The sequence below is a fragment of the Cervus canadensis genome, chromosome 7 (assembly GCF_019320065.1).
Source record: "Cervus canadensis isolate Bull #8, Minnesota chromosome 7, ASM1932006v1, whole genome shotgun sequence".
Taxonomy (NCBI): Eukaryota; Metazoa; Chordata; class Mammalia; order Artiodactyla; family Cervidae; genus Cervus; species Cervus canadensis.
Genome location: NC_057392.1, coordinates 54,864,371 through 54,887,461, shown reverse-complemented (window position 1 = coordinate 54,887,461; position 23,091 = coordinate 54,864,371). Strand labels below are relative to the sequence as shown.

The window sequence follows — 23,091 nt, the reverse complement described above, 5'->3', positions numbered from 1 at the left end:
GTCCCAGAGTGACCGCAGCTAGATGCATTTGAAGAACTCTCCAGAGATCCCAAATGTGTCATGTTGTCAGATTCCTCATCTAATCTGCTCCATGATTATCATTTAGCTCTTCAGGTTTTTGGTAGTGGTTTAGGTTTTAACTCCACAATTGGATTCTCAGCATCTTGATTGCAGGTTTTTGGTGCTGGAAAGTATATTTCCAGCGTCCAAAGCAGGGTTTGGCATGTGGTAGTGTTCCCTGGTATGTGCACCGTTTGTTTTTTGGCCAACCTTAGATTCTTTGAACCCCTTAGGGAGGCCTGCCATTGGCTTCTTCCCCAAAGTGTGTTTGACGGGATGGCCTCTTCACATCAGAAGCCAGCTGAGGTCTCTGTGGTGTGACTCTGGACAAGTCTCCACAGGGGAGACAAGACAAGTTGCAGCCCGCATGGCTTGTGCACTCCGGTTTTCTCATGGCTGCTTAACCGAACCAGAGTGAGTTCTGGTGGAAGACTTTTCACCAGAGTCTCCCCGCTGCTTCAGCCTGTTTTCGCTTTGCTGTTGTTTTATTTTTCTTAAGACCTGATTTTCTTGGATTCTGCTTGGATGTAACCCAAGATTTGTAGCCCAGTTGCATCTGAGAAAGAGTCACACCCATTGAAATTGGGAGAAAACTGACTCTGAGAGCCCAAGGAAATCAGCATAAATTGTAGATGGCAGATGTCTTCCATCTCTGAGGCTGCCTTTCTTCTTTGTGTGATGCTGTTCCAAGACCTTTTACTGGGACCAGCTTTCTTGGAGGGTTGCCTTTAACTCCTAATTCATGCAGTGTGCTTATTTTACCATTCACACACCTTTTCAATCCCCATAAGTGACTCACTCTGGCATTCACTTATGCTTTCATCTACATATGAATTATGCAATATTTTCTACCTATCAGACACAATAGTGATACCAAAATGAGTTTGACACAATCCTTGTTTGTAAAGACCTAATTCCTTCGTGGCTCAGACGGTAAAGAATCCGCTGCAATGCAGGAGTCCTGGGTTTGATCCCTGGGTCAGGAAGATCCCCTGGAGAAGGGAATGGCGACCCACTCCAGTATTCTTTCCTGGGAAATCCCATGGACAGAGGAGCCTGGCTGGCTTCAGTCTATGGGGTTGTAAAAGAGTCGGACACAGCTAAGTGACTAGCACTTTCACTTTCTTTCAGTTCTTTGGAGGGGGAGGATTCACTTTGGCAATCAACAATTAGTTCTTGAGTGCCCACCATGACCACATACTAGAACAGCAGATACCAGCTGATTCAAGCCCTCTCAACATAGGACTTTTGGTCCAGGAGTGACAACCACCACATTCATAGTTTCTCAGATAATTATATAATTATGGCTATGATAGTTGCCACAGAGCAAAGGTACAGGGTGTGACGGCAATATTAAACAGTTGTTTTTTTCTTGGCCTAGTTTGTTGGTGAGGTATGTTTCCCCAAAGAGTTGGAATTAGGAAAAGATGAGAACAGGGGAGTGGGCTTGGGCATACACCTTTCATACAACGTAGAAAATGGTCAGAGCTCAGCTCCAGTGCTGTGGAAACTGAGATAAGCAAGAACATCTTAAAAACTAGGTTGATGATAAAACTCCTTTCAGGGTATTTTCTTGCTTTTCACTCTATAAATGGTGGGCTTTTGTGTATCATGACCTGGTTTAGTAGTTGTAAACTGACTTAAGAAAAAAAACTCTGTTTTCCTTACTACTTTCTAGATGTGTTAAAATAATTCACTGTATTTCATATGTATACCCAAGATCTTTGAATCCAATTAGTAGGAAAAACACTTTTCATGTCATTGTAAGTAATGCAAAAATAAATAACAGGTAGAGAAAAAACTGAAGTACCAATGCCTTAAGCTTTTTGCTGGAATCTGGGAGTGTCTTATCGTAAGAAATGATTTCAGATGTACCATTTTCTTTCTGCATGTATTTATCTATTTAGAGTGCCTTCCTTGGGTTACGTATTTTAATGGACTGTTGGAAGTGAGAAGCAGGACGGCAGAGGCAGAGCTGCTCATTCTGCCATTCGAATTCTGTCCTGCTTCAGGGCGGGAGGCGAGTGGGACTCAAATCCTACCCCCTCCTCTATTGGTCAAGCTGAGATTGGATGCGATTTTCTGATGTGAACAGAATGACCTAATGGTTAGCAGAGGCCTGGGTATAGAAAGGTCTGGCACAGGTTGTCTTTCTCTGAAAGCCCTCATAGCTTAGTGGGGGACACAGATATGGGAATGACTGCCAGCCAAAATGAAATAGGCTAACCAGAGGTACACATGACATGTCGAGGGGCTTTAATTGAAGGATTTTAATTCTGACAGGGTAGGGAGAGTAAATTTATACAGCAGTTGAAAAGCCAAGTTGGATGGACAAATTTTTTCTTCTTTTTTCTTTCAAATAGTAGCTTTATTGAGATCTAATTCATATGTCATACAATTAACTCATTTAAAGTATACAATTCAGTGGTTTTTATTACATTCACAGGGTTGCACAGCCATCACCAAAATCAATTTGGAACTTTTGCATCACTTCCGGAAGAAACGCTGTACCTTTTGACAGTCACCCCTTTCCTGCTCGATAGAGTTGCCCAGTCCGAGCATTTCATATAAGTGCAGTCACACCATATGGGCTGTCTTGTGACTGGTTTCTTTCACTTGCCGTAATATTTTTCAGTTTCATCCATGCTGTGGCATGATAAATAGGTTTTTGATTGCTGGAGAATGGGAGGAAGTTCACCCCAAAATGATGCATTAGGATGAGGTAACAGAAAGACCTTCTTCACACAGTTTGGGCTGTATTTGAGAGGTTTGAAGTAGAATACTGTGTCCGCAGAGTAGGGCCTGCTGTCAGAGATATTATGGTAAATATAGCTGGAAATATAATTTGGAGTAGATTATGAAAATTAGGAGTAAGTTTGAATTTCTTTCAGGATGCAGATATGTCATGACTCAATAGATGTAAGATGAAGACAAATAATATTTAAGACTATAAGGTCACCCAGGTTGGTTGTAGAAAGCCAGGTATGAAATGAAGAACAGTTAACTCCCAAGTAATTTTTTCTCATATTTCATTGCCTCCTAATATTTATGTTTGTTAGCTGAAGTGAGTAAAAAAAGCACAGGTGACTTTTTCTGTTATAACTATTTTTTAAAACTATTAGAAGCTTGTAAAAAAAAAATTAAACCTGTATAAAGTTTTGCCAAGAGAACGCACTGGTCATAGCAAACACCCTCTTCCAACAACACAAGAGAAGATTCTACACGTCGACATCACCAGATGGTCAATACTGAAATCAGATTGATTATATTCTTTGCAGCCAAAGATGGAGAAGCTCTATACAGTCAGCAAAAACAACACCGGGAGCTGCCTGTGGCTCAGATCATGAACTCCTTATTGCCAACTTCAGACTTAAATTGAAGATAGTAGGGAAAACCATTAGACCATGAAGGTATGACCTAAATCAAATCCCTTACAATTATACAATGAAAGTGAGAAATAGGGATTAGATCTGATAGACAGAGTACCTGATGAACTATGGATGGAGGTTCGTGACATTGTACAGGAGACAGGGATCAAGACCATCCCCAAGAAAAAGAAATGCAAAAAAGCAAAATGACTGCCTGAGGAGGCCTTACAAATAGCTGTGGAAACAAGAGAAGAGAAAGGCAAAGGAGAGAAGGAGAGATATACCCATTTGAATACATAATTCCAAAGAATAGCGAGGAGAGATAAGAAAGCCTTCCTCAGTGATCAGTGCAAAGATATAGAGGAAAACAATAGAATGGGATGGAGAAGGAAATGACTACCCACTCTAGTATTCTTGGCTGGAAAATCCCATGGACAGAGAAGCCTGGTGGGCTACAGTCCACGGGGTCACAAGAGTTGGATACTGAGACACACTTAGTGACTAAACTACCACCATAGAACCGGAGAGACCAGAGATCTCTTCAAGAAAATCAGAGATTCCAAGGGAAGATTTCACGCAAAGATGGGCTCAACAAAGGACCTCACAGAAGCAGAAGATACTAAGAATGGATGGCAAGAATACACTGAAGAACTATACAAAAAAGATCTTCATGACCCAGATAATCATGATGGTATGATCACTCACCTAGAGCCAGACATCCTGGAATGCGAAGTCAAGTGGGCCTTAGGAAGCATCACTATGAACAAAGCTAGTGGAGGTGATGGAAATCCAGTTGAGCTCTTTCAAATCCTGAAAGATGATGCTGTGAAAGTGCTGCACTCAATATGTCAGCAAATTTGGAAAACTCAGCAGTGGCCACATGACTGGAAAAGGTCAGTTTTCATTCCAATCCCAAAGAAAGGTATGCCAAAGAATTCTCAAACTACTGCACAATTGCACTCATCTCACGCGCCAATAAAGTAATGCTCAAAATTTTGCAAGCCAGGCTTCAACAGTACATGAACCATGACCTTCCAGATGTTCAAGCTGGTTTTAGAAAAGGCAGAGGAACCAGAGATCAAATTGCCAACATCCGCTGGATTATCGAAAAAGCAAGAGAGTTCCAGAAAAACATCTATTTCTGCTTTATTGACTATGCCAAGTCCTTTGACTGTGTGGATCACAATGAACTGTGGAAAATTCTTAACGAGATGGAAATACCAGACCACCTGACCTGCCACTTGAGAAGTCTGTATGCAGGTCAAGAAGCAACAGTTAGAATTGGACATGGAACAACAGACTGGTTCCAAATAGGAAAAGGAGTACATCAAGGCTGTATATTGTCATGCTGCTTCTTTACCTTATATGCAGAGTACATCTTGAGAAACGCTGGGCTGGAGGAAGCACAAGCTGGAATCAAGACTGCCTGGAAAAATATCAATAACCTCATGTATGCAGGTGACATCACCCTTATGGGAGAAAGTGAAGAAGAACTAAAGAGCCTCTTGATGAAAGTGAAAGAGGAGAGTGAAGGAGTTGGCTTAAAGCTCAACATTCAGATAACTAAGATCATGGCATCTGGTCCCATCACTTCGTGCCAAATAGACTGGGAAGCAGTGGAAAAAGTTAAAGACTTAATTTTGGGGGGCTCCAAAATGACTGCAGATGGTGACTGCAGCCATGAAATTAAGAGATGCATACTCCTTGGAAGTGACGTTATGACCCACCTAGACAGCATATTAAAAAGCAGAGACATTATTTTGCCGACACAGGTCCATCTAGTCAAGGCTATGGTTTTTCCAGTAGTCATGTATGGATGTGAGAGTTGGATTATAAAGAAAGCTGAGCACCAAAGAGTTGATGCTTTTGAACTGTGGTGTTGGAGAAGACTCATGAGAGTCCCTTGGACTGCAAGGAGATCCAACCAGTCCATCCTAAAGGAAATCAGTCCTGAATATTCATTGGAATGACTGGTGTTGAAGCTGAAACTCCAATACTTTGGCCACCTGATGCAAAGAACTGACTCATTTGAAAAGATTCTGATGCTGGGAAAGATTGAAGGCATTTGGAGAAGGGCACGACAGAGGATGAGATGGTTGGATGGCATCACCTACCCAATGGACATTGGTTTGAGTAAATTCTGGGGGTTGGTGATGGACAGGGAGGCCTGGCATGCTGCAGTCCACATGGTCACAAAGAGTTGGATATGACTGAGTGGCTGAATTGAACTGTATAGGTTATAATTAAAAATACTGTTCCTTGGACATTTGGGATAAGGTGATATTTTCATGGTAAAACCTGTTAGGTACTTATCACATCATGAGGAAACACTCTCTGCTGGCTCATTTGTTTGTCTCTACAGTTATCATGTGCTGTTTCTGATACAAAATTTGTATTAGTCAGTTTGGGCTGCCATAACAAAATACCATAGACTGGTTGGCTTAAACAACAGAAATTTATTATTATTATTTATGTTTCTGGATAAGGGTATAAGTCTGAAATAAGGGTACAGTGTGGTCAGCTTCTGGTGTGGTATATTTTCCTGGTTTGTAGAAGACCAGCTTCTCACTGTGTCCCCACATGGAAAGGGGAGGGAGAGTAAATTCGTTGGTGTCTTTTCTTATAAGAGCACTAATTTCATAATCATGGCCCCCACCCTCATCGAAACTTAATTACTTCCCAAAGTCCCTATCTTCAAATATCATATTGGATGTTTGAACTTATATATATATATATTTGTAGCGAACACTATTCAACCCATAGCAGAGTCCTACTTTGTTTTGATTTCCTTTGAATTTGTGGCCTTGGCTATGTTCCTTTTATTCATTTCATAGATTCCTTCCACTCAAATGAAAGTTAAAGTATCCCAAGTGTTGGCAAGTGTTTGGTTGTTTTAAAGCCCAATAGAAATCACTCATCACGTGTTTCTGATCTGACAGAGCATCTGGTTCATGGACCACTAACCTAAAGGTTAGTGGTCCATGAGCATCCTGAAATTGTTTGCATACTGCTCTAAATTTATGTGGGGGCATATCCCCATTCCCCCAATGTCTGTAAGATTCTCAAATGGTTTGTGTCCCTCCAGAGAGGAAAAATATCTTATAAGTACTAAGATACTGAGCTCCTCTTCTTAGATCATTAAATTTTACAGTTCATTCTCATGTATTGTGAACTGAATCATACAGCAATCATCAACTTGCCCAAGGTCACAGAGCTGTTGGTGACAGACCCTGCAGTGTCTGACCCAGAGCCCATGCTCCTCACTCTTACGCACTGTCACCCTGCATGTCCTTTGTGTTCCTCTCTTTTAACCTTGTTTAGATTCTGGAGTTGATTGACCCTCCTTTGATAAATGTGTAGAAGAAGCCCAGAGAGAAGTGAAACACGTTCAGTATGGTGCTGTGATTAAAAACACATAGCTGTCAATGTGTGACAATGATACAAATAAACCCAAAATCACACCGTGAGACTTGAACACAAATTTTAAAATTAAATTCAAAATGCTCCCTTTTGACCTTTGGTTCTGCTCTGATCCTCATCTTCTTGCCCGCACCCCTTCTTGACTCCTTTTCTTCTTCCCTCTCCTGTTTGTTCCTCTCTCCCCTTCCTTTCTTCCTTTAGGTATTATTGCACACTGACCTCATTGCTCTGAGATGGAATCATTAGTGACTAAATGTTTTAATGTTCCTGGGATGTTTTTATGGTGCGGGACCTGGGAACTTGCCTCGTCCTCTGTGGTCAACACCTCAACATCCCAGCAGGTCCTTGGTGGAGTGCCACACAGGAAACGGGGTGGAGGGAAAGCAGAGTTCCTGAAGCCAATGCCTTACCCTCCTACAGAGGAGGCCCCCTGATTTCTGATTTTGGAGACTGGATGGTGCCAGTCATTGAAATAGGCATACTCAGGGGAGCGCCCCTGTTATGTGGGTATAGGGCAGAATGGGAGTTTTTTTTTTTTACGCTTTTCCAATTTGAAAGTGTGGCAAATGAATTTTGGTATCTTCAAGACTAATATTTTGAAGAAATGTCAGGGCTAAAGCTGGGGACTGTCAGGATACAGTGAACACAGAGCAGCAGATGCGATGGGTCGTGGAGCTTTTAGGGAGAGAAAAAAGTCCTCTTTTCTCGTTTCATTCTAAAGGGTGACATCTATCTCAAACCCCATCTGCCTAGATAACCCTTTTGTTACTAACCTGGCCACTGTCTACCAGACCCTGATCTCCTGTAAATCTCCCTTTGTGATTTAAACATGTGTTCATCCAGGTCACTTGTATATTTACTAAAACTGGAAGGGAGGTGGCACAATGCAGCGGAACTCTATTTTGAAATCAGCAGAGGTGTTCTTTGAGTCCAGGCTTTCTTATTCTTTATTTGTGTGATTGATTGATTGATTTTTCTCTCAACATCAAATTCCAAGTCTATAAAATGAGGTTAACAATAACCTACCCGATCTGTGCCACACAGTTGGTATTCACTTTTTGACTATGGTGATGACTATGAAAGCTCTTTAAAAGGAATCTTTAAGAAATCACTTTTACCCACGTTAATAATACAGTAATTATGATTTTTTTGTCGTTCGTTTTGCTTTCACTTTCCAGGTAAACTCTTAAGCTCCTTTGCATTTATATACATTTTTCCTTTTTATATAAATTTGTTTCCTTTTTAGCTGCATTATTACCTATATGTGTTGGATGTTCATTGCACAATGATGATTAGTCTTATTTCTTTTCTTCTACTTTCTTATTTATGTAGCATTTATTATGAAGAGGTTTTCCCTGCATGTTATTACAGGGATCCCCAAGCCCCTGGCCTTAGACTGCTGCTGGTCCCTGCCCTGTTAGGAACCAGGCCACACAGCAACAGGTGAGCTGTGAAATTTCACAAGCCAGTGAAGCTTCCTCTGTATTTACTCCTCGTCACTCTCATCACCACCTGAGCTGTACTTCCTGTCAGATCAGCGGTGGCATCAGGTTCTCATAGGAGCACAGTCAATGTAATATGCTTGAATCCTCCTTAAACCATCCCTCACCTCCCCTCCCCAGGTCCATGGAAAAATTGTCTTCCACAAAACTGGTCCCTGGTACCAAAAATGTTGGGGACTGCTGTGTTAGTGAGATGTTAACTTCTCCATAAAAAATTTATTCTTTGACTTTCTTGGTCCCCTCCCTTATGTCTTACCTTCTGCTAGTATGCCGTCCTCGTGCCATCAGGCCGGTCTCTTTTGACATCTGGATGTTCTTACTCTGCCCCAGAAGTGATGCCAATAGCATCACTTAAATCCTATAGGGACATAGCATCCAACTGCTTCATAGAGAACTGAGGCCCAGAGAAGGTTCATCTATATTTGGTTCAGGTCAGTGTGGGTCCTGGTTTTGGATCGGTGCCAATTTTGTACTTTCCACTCAGGTTTACTGCTGTTTGTTTATCTTCTTGCCTTTTAATTTCTTTTCTTTTTTTTTAGCTTTTAAGATGAAATTACTGACTTTTATCACATTAAAATTTCATTAGGATTCTATTTTTGAACCCACTTTCATCCTATTCTACCTCGAATTGCACTCTCCTTTTCACTCTTTTGTAGTACATTTGTTCCTAGATATAATCAGGAGTGACACCAGGTATAGAAGACATTTTTCCATGTATTAGTGGAAAATTTTCTTTGTGTGTTTTATCATGTTGAATGTTGACAGTATGGATCCATATAATACATTCAAATTGATTTTTGGGTAAGTATTATTCTCAGTTTTCTATACTTTCTCCTCATCTCCTTAGCATGGTTTGCCACTTAATTTTTTTTTTTTTCAACCAGCCATTGTGTAAGATGTTCTAGGACTTGAGACCATGGTTAAGGTGTAGTTCCTGCCCTCAAGGAGCTCTGTGTCTAGTGGAAGAGATAATAAACATGTTAACAGGAAGTTTCCAGTTCTAGCTGAGCTAGAATACTTTCAACATTTAAGGTGCAAAACTGTTTTGGAGTATGTGAGAAGGAAAGGTTATACTTGAGTGGGGATTCTCAGGAAGTTGCCAGTATGCTCATTTTTTTATTGTATATTTAACCCTCACATTTATCTTGCTGAGGTGATTCTTCTTTTATATAACATAAAACTTTAAAATGAAGTTTAAAAGTAATACTATACACACAGACACACATGTTCTTTATGTATTATACAGAATTTTACCTGGCTTTGGCCTCATTCTGACATTCAGTCATTTAATTTTATTATGATTTGAATAATAGAAGTAGAATGAAAGTTTATGCCTTTTTTTTTTAAATTTCAGAAGATGAACAAAAAAAGGTATGAGGATGATTGATGTGTATCTCAATGTTTAGAACACCATAGGAATTAGGGAGAGATCTGTAGCACATCAGGAAATAGAAAGCCATCTAACCAGTTGCTGGAGGTGGTTACTCAGCTTCTAAAAAGCGTGCCTTCAATAGATGATCCTTAAATCATAATGTATGCACACACACAAGCATGCACACACCAGTCTCTGCCTCACTAGCCATTTATTCTCCACTTTCTTTTGTTTGATGATTTCTTTTACCTTGTTCCCTTCCAAATATTACCTCCACTGGGACCTAATTAGAACCTCTCAAAATTTACAGAACATTAGAATACATGTGGGCTCCAAATGTTATCTTTGGGCATTATGGAGTATTAGAAACTAATTATGGCTATCCATTGTGTGTACAGGTATATAAATACCTCTTCTGCCAAATTTGTTGTCAGGCTGCAATGAGAAAAGTTAAGGAACTAGTTCTCATTAGCTTTTGAATTTCGAAGGAATTTTTTCCCCTAAAGTAATAATACTTCAAGTTTAGACTCTGTGGGTTCTAAAGGAAGTATCCAAAGACAAATTTTACTTTTTAATCAAGTTAATGCTTAACTCAGCACTGAAATTGCGCTATGACTTTATGAGGAAATGACTATTTCTACTAAGCAAGCTTTTGTAGAAAAGACATACTTTGATACCCTCTACTGCGCTAAATAGCCATGTTTAGAAAACAAGTTTGATTCAATCTCTAGTTCATCAAAGCATTTTGTAGGATTTTAAAAAGCAGTTATTCTCTTAGAGAGGCAATTGAACATTGTTATTTTCATTTACTTATTTGTAATATATAAAAATTTTAAAATGACCTCAGAGTTGGTTTGAGAAAAATAACAACACAAAATGCTTTATAGAAAAGAATACTGACTCTTGAGTCTGAAGACCTGGCTTTTAGTCCTAATTCTGCCTGTGACTTTATCTGTAGGCCTTAGAAGAGTCAGATCAGATGCCTCAGTCTCATGTATCCACCTTAAATATCAAAGGAATTGTAAACTTTAGATTGAGAAGGCATCTGAAGTTGGTCCCCTCTTTTAAAAAATTTTGTAAATAATGTTGCAACATTGCATCAAACTGAGATCCTTTAGAAGGAAAAATGTCACCCATAATTCTGCCACCTTGGTAAAGGTATTAATACAACTTACCATTTTTGTACATTCCCTTCCAGTCTTTCAGTTCAGTTCAGTCGCTCAGTCGTGTCTGACTCTTTGCGATCCCATGAATCGCAGCACGCCAGGCCTCCCTGTCCATCACCAACTCCCGGAGTTTACACAAACTCATGTTCATCCAGTCCGTGATGCCATCCAGCCATCTCATCCTCTGTCGTCCCCTTCTCCTCCTGCCCCCAATCCCTCCCAGCATCAGGGTCTTTTCCAATGAGTCAACTCTTTGCATGAGGTGGCCAAAGTACTGGAGTTTCAGCTTCAGCATCAGTCCTTCCAATGAATACCCAGGACTGATCTCCTTTAGGATGGACTGGCTGGATCTCCTTGCAGTCCAAGGGACTCTCAAGAGTCTTCTCCAACACCACAGTTCAAAAGTATCAATTCTTCGGCGTTCAGCCTTCTTCACAGTCCAACTCTCAAAATATAGCTTAGTTCATCAAAAATCTTATACATGTTGGAGGGTTGAGACCTCAGGGTCAGAGGTTAGCATTTTATAGTTATTCAGATCCACCAATGACTTGTGTTCTACAAGGAATGCTTATGTAATTGCAGCAGTTATCTGTGAGTGGTTCAGCATCTCCCCAGTGCTGCCAGCATTTGATATGCTGTCTTCTTGGTACTAGCATATTTTTTGGTTATTGTGAGGTTAAACATGTATCCTCATGTGTAGTTATATTTTGTTTATGGCATATGAAAATTACTTTGTGATCTATGGAAACTTATTCACAGCAAAGCAAAGAGTCAATATTTTAGTCAGGATCGTGCATGGCTTGTTCAAAGAACTTCTAGAACTGTTTGAGTCTTATGAAGAAGCCCTTGAATAAATTTTAAAAAGCCCTTGAATAAAGTATGAAAGACATACTTTATTCCTAAATGGAAATATAAAAGTTGTTAAGTAGTTATTTCCCCCTCCATTTTATGTAATCTCAGCACAATTTTTAAGTTAATTGCTCTTGAATATTAATTCTAAAATAGACTTGGTAATAAACAGGCAAAATAGCTAAGAGAAGTTTGAAAAACAAGAGTGATGAGGGGCAGGGACCATCCTGGCCAGATGGTAGATCATAAGGGAACCATAATTGAAATGGTGAAGTGTTGGTGCTAGAATAGATAATGGCCATTGTGGTGAAATGATCCACCCAGCAACAGAGCAACTGCAGGTCAAATTGAATGTGGAATAAAAGGACCATCTTAAAACAGTCTGAGAAGGGAGAGTTTTTCTAATGGCCTTGGGATAGTTGATGTGTGCATGTGCGTGTGTGATCAGTTGTGGATTGTAGCTCACCAGGCCCCTCTGTCTATGGTATTTTCCAGGTAGGAATACCGGAGTGGGTTGCCATTTCCTCCTCCAGGGGATCTTCTCAACCCAGGGATAGAACCTTGCGTCTCCTGCATTGGCAGGCCGATTCTTTACCACTGCACTACCTGGGAAGCCTGGGATAATTGGTAGGCATTAGCCTGGCATGCCAGTTCATGGGGTCACAAAGAGTCAGACAGAACTGAGTGACTGAGCGACAACAATGAAAAAGAGTTGTATCTAAATAGATCTTGTTATGAATTAAAGGCCATGTTAAAAAAAAAAGACAACTAGCAAAAAACTTTAGTGAAAGAACAGATTGATTATATCTTTAGTAATTGGAAACAGTAACTTTTTTTAGTTTAGATCTGGGGTTTGCAAAATTTTTCTGTAAGCGACCAGATAGCAAATATTTTAGGCTTTGAGGCCAGAGTGTCTCTGTCACAACTACTCAAGTCTGCCACTGTGGCACCAAAGGAGGCATACGATAAGTCACACATTTAATAAGGAAATAGAGAATACATCTGTTTGTAAGAAGAAACATAATATTGTGTCAGTTTCCTCACACATCTGTTCCCAAAGTGAATTTTAAGTCTTAATTTTTTTGCCAAGCTATGTGTGAAAAGTAGTATCTCCTTGCTGTTTTCATTTGTGTTTCTCTACTATTGAAGTAGTATCTGTGTGTATTTTTCTTCTTCTTCTTTTCTGTATTTGTTTTCCATTGAGTTTCCTCTTCAGTTAATTACAAGCGGAGTTAATTTATGTCACTTATTTCATCTTCTTGTCACCCGATGTCCCAACGCCCTGGAGACCTGTGGTATCTCAGACCAATGCAGACCAACAGGGCGCCATTTTGCTTTCATGAATTATAACTCTTCCTCTAACTTTTTGCTCAAGACCCTGCAAACTGATTGTCAGTTGATATCTTACCTATGTGCTAGGCTGGCTGCTTGCCAATAGACTGAGGCTTGGAGGACCCTTTGTCTCCCCATCCTGAGTGGCGCTTTACTGCCTTCAGCTCCTGTAGAGTTAATTGTTGTCTCTATGTTATCTGAACCCACCTATGCCCTTTGGGCCTTGAAATCCAACTGTGAGCAAGATCTACCTTTGCATTTCTGTTCATCCTAGTTGAGAAACCCTAGAGCTTGAGCCTCATTCCCTCCAATTGTGCTTTATTTATTTTTTTGACTGTGCCACGTGGCGTAGCATACAGGATCTTAGTTCCCAACCAGGGATTGAACCCATGACCCCCTGTATTGGTAGAGTAGAATTTTAACCACAGGACCACCAGGAGACTCCCTCTGACTGTACTTTAAAGAATGAGCAGAATTATGTTTCACTCTTGGGTGAAGATAGTTGTTTCTATTTTCCAAGAGATATGACCCAGGGTGGTGAAGTCACTTGCAAGGAGCCACACAGAAATTCTTAGAGAACACACACCATGAGATTATGATAATGACTGAGGTGGAGGCGTCCTTTTTTCGGTCCAGGTCTCCATGTCGTGGGTGAGCTGCCCTCACAAAGGCTGCCCCTGCCCCTCCCTATAGTCTTTCCATTGCTGTGTGAGGCACAGGAACCGAGACCATTATGACAGAGCCGAGCTGGTTTCTGTTCTCTTTTGGACATCATTGTTTGTCACATTTCTCATCACCATTTCTTCCTCCAGATTATAAAATTGTAAAATCTCAGCTATATTTGTATTTCCTTTTGCTGCCTGAACTTGCAAGCTACCATTCACAGCTTTCCTTTGAAATTCCTTTCTAATAATCTTTCTTCATATATTTGTATCATCTGCTATTTATGCAATACTCGTGTGTCCGTTGTTTCACTTAATCCTCACCAATACCTGTGAGGTCAGCAGGGCAGAGATTGTTGTTTCTGTTTTACAGATGAGGAAACTAAGGCCCAGTGAGGTCTGGAAAGCCCTGGACTGAGGCCGCCCTCGGAACTGGCAGCAAAACTGCCTTAAATGCATGACCTTGACTCTGCTGACGTTTTATTTTTCCTGTCCACAGAACTGCTTTTCTTATATGGGTCTCAGGGATTTTCTTGTCCATGACAGAAAGAAATTGGTGACTTTTCTTGAGAGATCTAAGCAGTATTCATTTGCCTGATATTTCTTTCGCTTTACTATTGGTCTGAGTACTTTCAGAGAAGACAGTTACATGTAAATATTCCCATCTCCCCTGCACCTTTTTTCCAGACAGTGAGGCAGACATTTTCAGAGAAGACAGAGATCCTGAAGAAAATGTGTGTGTTCTCTGGTATTCTTAACAAGCACTGCAACCATAGGTTTAGATATTTTTCCCTGAGGTTTTCTAGATTTAGGCGGCCACAATGCTTCGTATTTTGGTGGGGTGGGGGGGGGGGTCACTGATTCCTGTTCCTATTTTAACTCTCTGAGGTTTGTGTGTTATGTGACCTTTGTGTTCTGACCTTAAGATTTAGGGAACTGAAAATTTAGGAAGTTTTGTTAGGCCTTGAATCCAAGTAAATTCCCTTACAAGTACAAAGACTCATAGAATTGTGGAATGTTACAGTTTAAGGGACTTTCATCCATCTCGGCCCCTTGATTTGAAAAGCTGGCCAGTTAGTGATAAAATGGAGCTAGGTTGCCGGGGTTAGATTAGACTCCCTTCTGCCTCGTTCCTTGTCACTTCATAGTTCCCCTGCTGTGTTGAGCCTCTTCCCACCAGTCTCTGAGCTCTGAGATGGCTTGTGCCCTGTCTGCTCCCTAGTGAAGATCAGAGGGCTTGCGTGTACTTGGCACAGTGACTGATTTGAACCTGTGTCTTGTTGATGAGGGCTTTCCAGGGAGCTCAGTCGTAAAGAATTTGCCTGCCAATTCAGCAGATGTGGATTCGATTCCTGGATCAGGAGGCTCCCCTGGAGAAGAAAATGGCAACCCACTGCAGTATTCTTGCCTGGAAAACTCCCATGGACAGAGGAGCTTGGTGGGCTATAGTCCATGGGGCTGCAAAGAGTTGGACTTGACTGAGCATGCACACACGTACGCTTGTTGATAAATTCTAATAGATACATCATTACTGTCTATTGGCAAATAGAATTTTAAGGATATGGAGGTGGGGTGAGAGAAGTTAGTCAGAGTTTCTTCTGGAAGACAAACCACTCTAGATATCTTAAGTAGAAAAGTTTTAATGCAGGGTGTTAAGTTCTTCAGAATCACTGGGGGAATTATATAGAGCAGTCTGTTGGCTGAGCTTCCAATATAAATCTCAGAGCCACACAAAATTACTATGTGTAAGACAGTAGAGATTCATGAGGCTACCATGGAACTGTTGTGGTCAAGGATCCAGCACATTGCTTGTGAACCAGAGATTAAGAAGCCACCATCAGAAAGTAGTAACTGGACCTTAAACTTGGAGTCCAGCTGCTCGCTCCGCCACAGTTGCTTCTTGATAACCACAAGGCTGAAGACTGAATGTGGGAATGTGGATACAGAAAGCTCCCTGTCTCCATGACCGTGCTTCCAGCAGAAAGTCCGCCAAAGTGGCAGAGCGTGGCTATCATCTTCCTTTTGTCTTTCAAGTCTCAGGCCAGTACATATGTTTTGGTGCAATCTCTTTTGCAGTCAAACCCTTGCCTGAGAATCAGCCTCTGCACTATGGCAAGGTTGAGTGCCTATCCACCATTTCCAACACAGTCAGGGTTATTGGTGTCAGATTTTGGGCGTGTCTTCCACAAGGCTTTGTGTGTAGTTGATACTAAACTGAGGATGGATTCACAATTATGTTCCATTAGATCTCTATTTATCAGTGTAATTAATTATATAACAGAAGGGAAGGCAGGAGTTTTATTTTAGGGAGTCCCTAAGGGGAATTCCTATTTATCAGAAAAAATGCCATAAGGAGGGACGAGGCTGAGCTGGGAGAGTGTTCTAAACTGTTTTGGTTTCAAACATCTTGGAAAGTACGACAAGGAGACATGCGATTTTATCAGAGTGCTCACCGTGTCTGGGGGGAGTTCCATCTCTGGCGAGGGTTGTCAGCCTTCTGAATTGAATGCTTTGCCTCCTCCCCTGCCCCTGTGGAATATACATTTCAAATTTCCAAAGGAAATCAATATAAAATAGTTTATTTAAAGTAAATTAAATAGACATATAACCTGTGGACTGGCCCTGAATTCTTTTGACTTTATTTCCCTTAACTTTTGTGTAACCTCTGTTTAAAAATGTAAAACATTGATAAATAATCCCTCCATCTTTACTCTTGTATGCTAATGAATACATTTGGACACGTTTTATACCTGTTTCTTGCCCACTCCCTAATTTTTCCTGTTCCGATTTCAGAGTTAGTCAAACCTGCTGTCCTATTTGAAACGCAGTAGACGTAAAACCTCTTATAATACTGATGGTTGTGGTGACAGGAGTGGACAGGTAGTAAAGATATAACTGAAGTCAATAATCTGCTTCAGGAGAAAGAGGCTGAGTGAGTGGGGTAGTCACTAGCTTCTTGTAGATTTCTGCTGTATCTTGTATTTTTCTACTCCTGCACGATCATTCTCATACCTTCTTCCCTCCTATTGGAAAGCACATGCTTCTGGAGCAGGGTAGCCCCCAAGATCTCCTCTCCTCACTGCTGACTGCTCTGCCTTCTTAACAACTGCTGTAATTGCTCCAAGCTCAAAGCATGGGAGGTCTTTGGCCAGAGGGAGCCTTTGCGAGAGGATCCTAACATGTTCAGAATTCTCTTGGACTCACTGACTCTCATTATTACTATATTATAAGTAAAGTGACTATATATAAGGGATTGTCTAAACTGGGACTTTTCCGAGAGTGAAAAGGGGCACTGTTAATAATTCCACTGAAACAACAGCATAAATTGAATGCATGGTCACCCTAATTATAAGAAATTGTGGAGAACAGTGTTTGAAATGTGAACTGACATGATTCAGAACCAGAATTTAACTCATCTTCCCAAATCTTTCCCTTCTCTTTTTTATAATAATCACATGCTAAGCCCTGATGATGGGACAGGTTCTGTATTAGGCACTAGGAAAAGAAAGGAAGGCGCCATCTGTGTTCTTTATTTGCTACAATCACTGTAATACTCTAAAGCAGAGGGTTACCAACCTGGCTCAGTGCAGAGTTCTTATTGGAGGTAATTAGGTTTATACTTCTTCCTCCCCATTCCACCCAACCCCCTCCCCCCCTACCCCCCCACACACAACTGAAGTGTATTCTGTCAAAAGACAAAGTTGTGAATAAATCCAAGGAATCACTTTATCAATTTGTCTATTTTATTCTTGGGGTTTCTTAAAGATTTGGTGTGAAGAAACCCGTTTTTCTTAATGATAAGTTTGAAAACTGCTGGGTTGAGATTTCAAATTCTATGTTATTGTTCTCAAGCTGTAAGTCTAGTTGAAGAAAAAAAGAAGAATCGGACTATCTAAACTTGGGACACAGAAAAAATAAATAGGAAACTAAAAAGATATTTTAAGTATCTGGAGGGCTGCCATGTAGAAGAAGGCTTATGATTGATTCCAAGGCAGAGACAGGACTGATCGGTGGTTCTTAGGGGAATACCAGTTTCAGCCTTACATAACGTTCTAGTAGTTACAACTTTTCTGCCATGAAAGGGGCTGCCTTGTGAAGTAATAAGTTCCTTGTCATTGGTGTGGATTAGCAGACTCACAGAGGGTGGTTCAGTTTCAGCTTCAGCTCTGTATTAGAAGAAATAACTTAATTAACAATTTCATGCTTCTTGGATATTAAACTTCTGTATTAAGTTGTTAGCTGCTACTTCCTTAGCTATGTTTAAAGTGTGTGTGTGTGTGTGTTTTATTTCCCTAGAATATTAGCCAACTTAGAACATTCTTGACACATGGCATTGTCTGTTTTTGCGGGGTAGTCAGTAATTGATAAAAATGCAGAAGGCGCAACACCAACACTCTCATCGAGAGAAATTTGAAAAGGAATAACATCCACCCCTGTCATTCTGAAACTGATCCGAAACAGCCTGGCTCGTTTTTACTCAGCGGCTATTGGTCGACGCTTCTACAGATTTTGTCTCTGTTTCAAAATCTTGAAATAAAGTGGAACAACTTCCAACATGACTTAAGAAAAAGGTCACTGGTTGAAAATGGTTTCAATTGTTTTGCTATTAAATGTGAAATTGCAAAACTAGCCTCTCTTACATAACTTGAATTTATAACACATTCTAATGAGAAGCCTGTCTGTTTTTTATGCCATTTTAAATACTGAGAAATTTCTCCAGGCTCTTGAATTGGTGTTAACCAGAAACTATAATTTCAGAGCTATAATGCATTGAGTTTCTTTGTTTTTAAAAACTGTCCTTGAAGAGGAAAAGTTGTGCCTCTTCTTCCTCCCTTTATTTTTCCAGTGACTGAGCAATTTAACTGAATTTAGCAGTATCCTTGTGTTTTAACCCTAAGATGAAGTAGATCTTGGGTTTAATAGAAATTTAAGATGGAAATTAATTATCAGATAAATAAAGATTAACTTGGAAACTTTAATTTGTAATAATATTATCTAAATTCAATAACGTTAATTCAAATTATAGCCTTCAAACTCTATGTAAAACCTCTGAACTAGTTTACAACCAGTAATATGATAGTAGGATGCAAATAGTACAGTTGACAGGTGATAGCTTTGTGAACAATATAATGTTTAGAAGGTTGGAGGATAACAGTTAACTCTGTGTCTTGTTGCTATGCTTACTCTTGGCAGGTTGTGTGGTCTGAGTAAACATTCGTTCACAGTCACAAAGAGTAGTGTCATGTGAACATGGCCTGAGATTTGTCAATAGAGGGTTTATATTCATTGAGGACAAAGTGAACTGTTTCTGCTTTTAAAATGATATCTAAATAGAGTTTTCTCTTACTTATTATACTTTTTTTGGGATATCAATGTGAATTTATGATAAAGAACATAAAATTATTTTAAAAAATCAAAATCAATGAAAACATCCCTCAAGGGCTAGTAATAGTCTCTGACCTGTCTAGTGGGTACAACAGACCTGTAAACAGAAGGCTAAAATGTGGTGTTCATGTGTTTTAATACAAGTTTAAACAAGCTGTCAGGGGAATGCAGACAATGAGCAGCAATTAACTTATGGACCTACTCACTTGGCAGTGGGTTTAGGGTGAGGGGATACCAGCCAGATAACCACCAAGGGGATTGCTAGGCCTCATTAGTGATGCTGTTGGTGATTTTTCCCTTGGTCATTTTTTCATCTTGGTGAAGGTATGAGATATATATCAGGATTTTAAATGCTTATGAATCAGGCAATGAGAATCTCATCTTTGTAAAGCCAGATTTCCACTTTTAGGAATAGACTAACTGAACTGAAAGAGCTCAAGGTATTTGTTGTCCCCTTTTCTTGGCCTTGTACAGAAAAAATCTGTTCGAATGAGACTTAAATCTCCTTAAGAGCACATTTTAAAAATAAGCACAGCACACTCTACAGACTAGCCGTACCATGATAGAACATAGCATGTTGTTGAAAGAGGGAATTTTTAAAAAATACAGTATTTATTTTCTTGACTGAAGGATAACTGCTTTACAGAATTTTGTTGTTTTCTGCCAAATCTCAACATGAATCAGCCATAGGTATACACATATTCCCTCCCTCCTGAACCTCCCTCCCATCTCCCTCCCCATCCCACCCCTTAGGTTGATACAGAGCCCCTGTTTGAGTTTCCTGAGACATACAGCAAATTCCCGTTGGCTATCTATTTTACATATCGTAATGTAAGTTTCCATGTTACTCTCTCCACACATCTCACCCTTTCCTCCCCTCTCCCCGCGTCCGTAAGTCTGTTCTCTATGTCTGTTTCTCTGTTGCTGCCCTGCAAATATATTCTTCGGCATCATCTTTCTGGATTTGAAAGAGGGAATTTTGGAGATCATCTTCTTAATGCTTATTATTTTAGAGCTGGAGAATTTGAGGTCCACACAGGGTACGTATTTTCTTGTTCACTTAGCCAAGAATAACCATTGTCACTAAATGTGATCTAAAGTGCAACATTGGGGTCATGAGTTCAGTGCGCTAATTTCCAGTGGCCTGGGTGCTCTTTTGGAAGATAAATTCTTTTCTCCTGTGTCTATTTCTTTCCCTTTTACTCACTCTTTCTAGTTACTATCCAATAGTCATTAGAGTTTCTCAATTGTTTAATGAAACTTTTCCACTACAAACCTTTCTGGAAGCAGAGTGACTGGGTGTGTATCCAGTCTCTGATATGCACTAGCTGCTGTGTTACATTGCATGAGCCGTCTCAGCTTTTTAAAATCTTGGTTGTCAAATTAGAAGGAACACATTGGTCCCTAAGATATCTCCCAGCTGGGACTTGCTGTGATCTCTTGGCCATTGAATAGCCTGTCTTGGCTGTTGTCACCTGGTTGTGGCAAATAAAAACCAAGGAGGTGGCAATTGGTTTGGTTCCATTCTCTCCTTTAACTTTTCCTGCAAGGCCTTGTCTTCCAGCGCTATTGTTTCCCTGTCAGGGTGGATTGTTCCCTTTCTGTGTGACGTTCTGAATCTGGAGTGACAGGGCGAGGTGGAGTATATTCTATTATGCCTCACTTCTTTATCAGAGATGGATATTTACTTGAACTGCTCAATGCTTCTCCATCTTCCTGCTTCTTAGTTTACTGGCATCTGCAAATGTATTCATAGATGGATTTTCCTTGCCATCATCTGTATTGCCAGCCATAGGGATTGTACCTTTAGCACTGATTTGTATTTGTACTAACTCTGTGCCAGGCAGGTTGGCACTTAACTTGTTGATTCCTAATCTACCTCCCTTCACTCCAGCATCCCCACTCATGAGGACTCACAGGGGAGAAGCTGGTTTTGTAAGAAACCTCAGCTCGCTCAATTGGCAGACTTGCTAGGAGAAGTCATAGACCATGAGGGTTAGAAGGAAGATGGCAGGCATCACATCTTCAGTTTAAAGATAAAGAGACACACTGAGGTTCAAAGAGTCAAGTTACTTAAGTCACAGAGCCAGTTAGTGGCTGAGCTAGAAATTCCACCCAAGTCCTCTATATCTCAGTCCCATGTTTTTTCCTGTATTTCCAACTGTCTCTCAGACAGTCTATATAAAGGTTTGGCATTTCTGTAGAGATGTTCTCTTGTCACCCCTTCCGAGTAATGCCAGCTGTCCATGCAGAGAGTGGGGCGTTTAGCCAGTGCAGGGCCAGAGCTGCCTGTAAAGAGAAGTGGAGTGAATGCATTGACATTTTCAGCCCATGGCAGATCCTATTTGCCCTTCCAGCTCTCATCAGAAGAAGAGTGATTACATTTGCTGTTCAAGTAACAATTGTGTGCAATTTTCAGCCTGCCTTGTTCTTTAACGTTGTCTTCCCACGCTTCTATCACATGCCATGGCATATCTGCTTAGTAATTACACTGGTAGGGACTTACCTACACCGTTTGGAAAAGGTTTGCCTAAAGTACTTATTTGCTTGTGCATAATAAATCTTGATTGATACCTTGGTAATCTCTGAGATCAATCTAAGGTTCCCTCCCACAATGGGGAGGATTGAAGAGTCAGGAAACGGGTGACAAAAGAAAGAAGGAAAAACAAAAGAGGGCTGTGATTCTTCATTGATGAGCTAAGAGGAGCATTGTGGATGATTAGGAATCCCCATGGCTGACTTTTTCTTGTTTCTGGCTAGTTCTACAGTCAGGATCATCCCCAGATTTAAGTTTGTAAGTAGAGTTATCATTTTCATTCATCTAATAATCCAGTCCAATTGAGCCTCCTCTCTAGCTCAGCGGGTAAAGAATCTGCTTGCAATGCAGGAGATTTGGGCTTGATCTCTGGGTTGGGAAGATCCCCTGGAGGAGATATGCAACACACTTCAGTATTCTCGCCTTGGAAATCCCATGGACAGAGGAGTCTGGCGGGCTACAGTAGAGTCACAAAGAGTTGGACCTGACTTAGTGAGTAATGACAACAGTACAAAATAGTCCAATCACATCATTTTTAGAGGTATCCAGTGTGATCCCAGAGAAAGCAAAGGTTGCACTATGAGCTTGTGGCAGAGCTGAGACTGGGAGCTGGGTCTGGAGTCAGAAGATCAGGTGTCTTCCAGGTGAGGACTAAGGTGTAGAAAAGGATATTTATCTGTAGTCTAAGGAAGGATGCACAGTGTACCACTTTAATAGTTCCAGAACTGTGCTCAGTGGCAGCCTGGCAGGGAGGGGAGTTTGCGGGAGAGTGGACACATGTATGTGTATGTCTGAGTCCCTTCATTGTTCACTTGAAACTCTCACAACATTGTTAATTGGCTATATCTCAATACAAAATACAAAGTTAAAAAAGAAAGCAGTTTTGAAATTCTAGGAACGCACTGACTTTTATGCAAAGAGGGAAGATTGTTAACAATCTCCAAAGGTATAGGAAAGTGTTATTTAAATCTTAATCACTTAAGTGGAGAAAATATTGCTAAGGACCCAAATCCTAAACTTTAGTTAGCCCTCAACTGCTTCTGATGTTTAAGTCACAAAGCACTTCACTCTCTCAGTTCTTCCACCAATAAAATAGTGATGTTCATACCTGTCTCTTCCTTCAGTGTCATTCATTTATTCAGCAAACATTGACCAAGAGCCAGGCCTTGGGTTAATTGCCAAGGGAGATTTAGTGACTAATGTAACATGATGTAAAGGTTAATATAAATGCTCTAAGTCAATTGTTTCCAACCCTCGAATCAGAATGCATACATACAGATTCCCAGATGAGTCTAGTGTGCAGTTTTGAAAACCACTTCTTTAAGCTTGTAGCATTTGACATTAGATAATACCATGCAACAAGTGGCTGGTTTTTTTTTAAATTTTAGTGAGCTATGTAAATGTTTGAAGAAGAGTACTCTATTGATTTTAGAAAAGAA

The 23,091-nt window shown here is 40.4% G+C and overlaps 1 protein-coding gene across 1 annotated transcript in view; it reads left to right on the top strand.

Moving 5' to 3' along the window:
- Positions 1 to 2,413: 2,413 nt before the first annotated feature.
- Positions 2,414 to 23,091, top strand: part of LOC122444800 (LIM domain containing preferred translocation partner in lipoma) — a 509,662-nt gene continuing 488,984 nt past the window's right edge. Inside the window, exon 1 of the mRNA XM_043473440.1 lies at positions 2,414 to 2,782. The gene's annotated coding sequence lies outside the window, so the exon portion shown is untranslated. The remainder of the gene's footprint in view (positions 2,783 to 23,091) is intronic.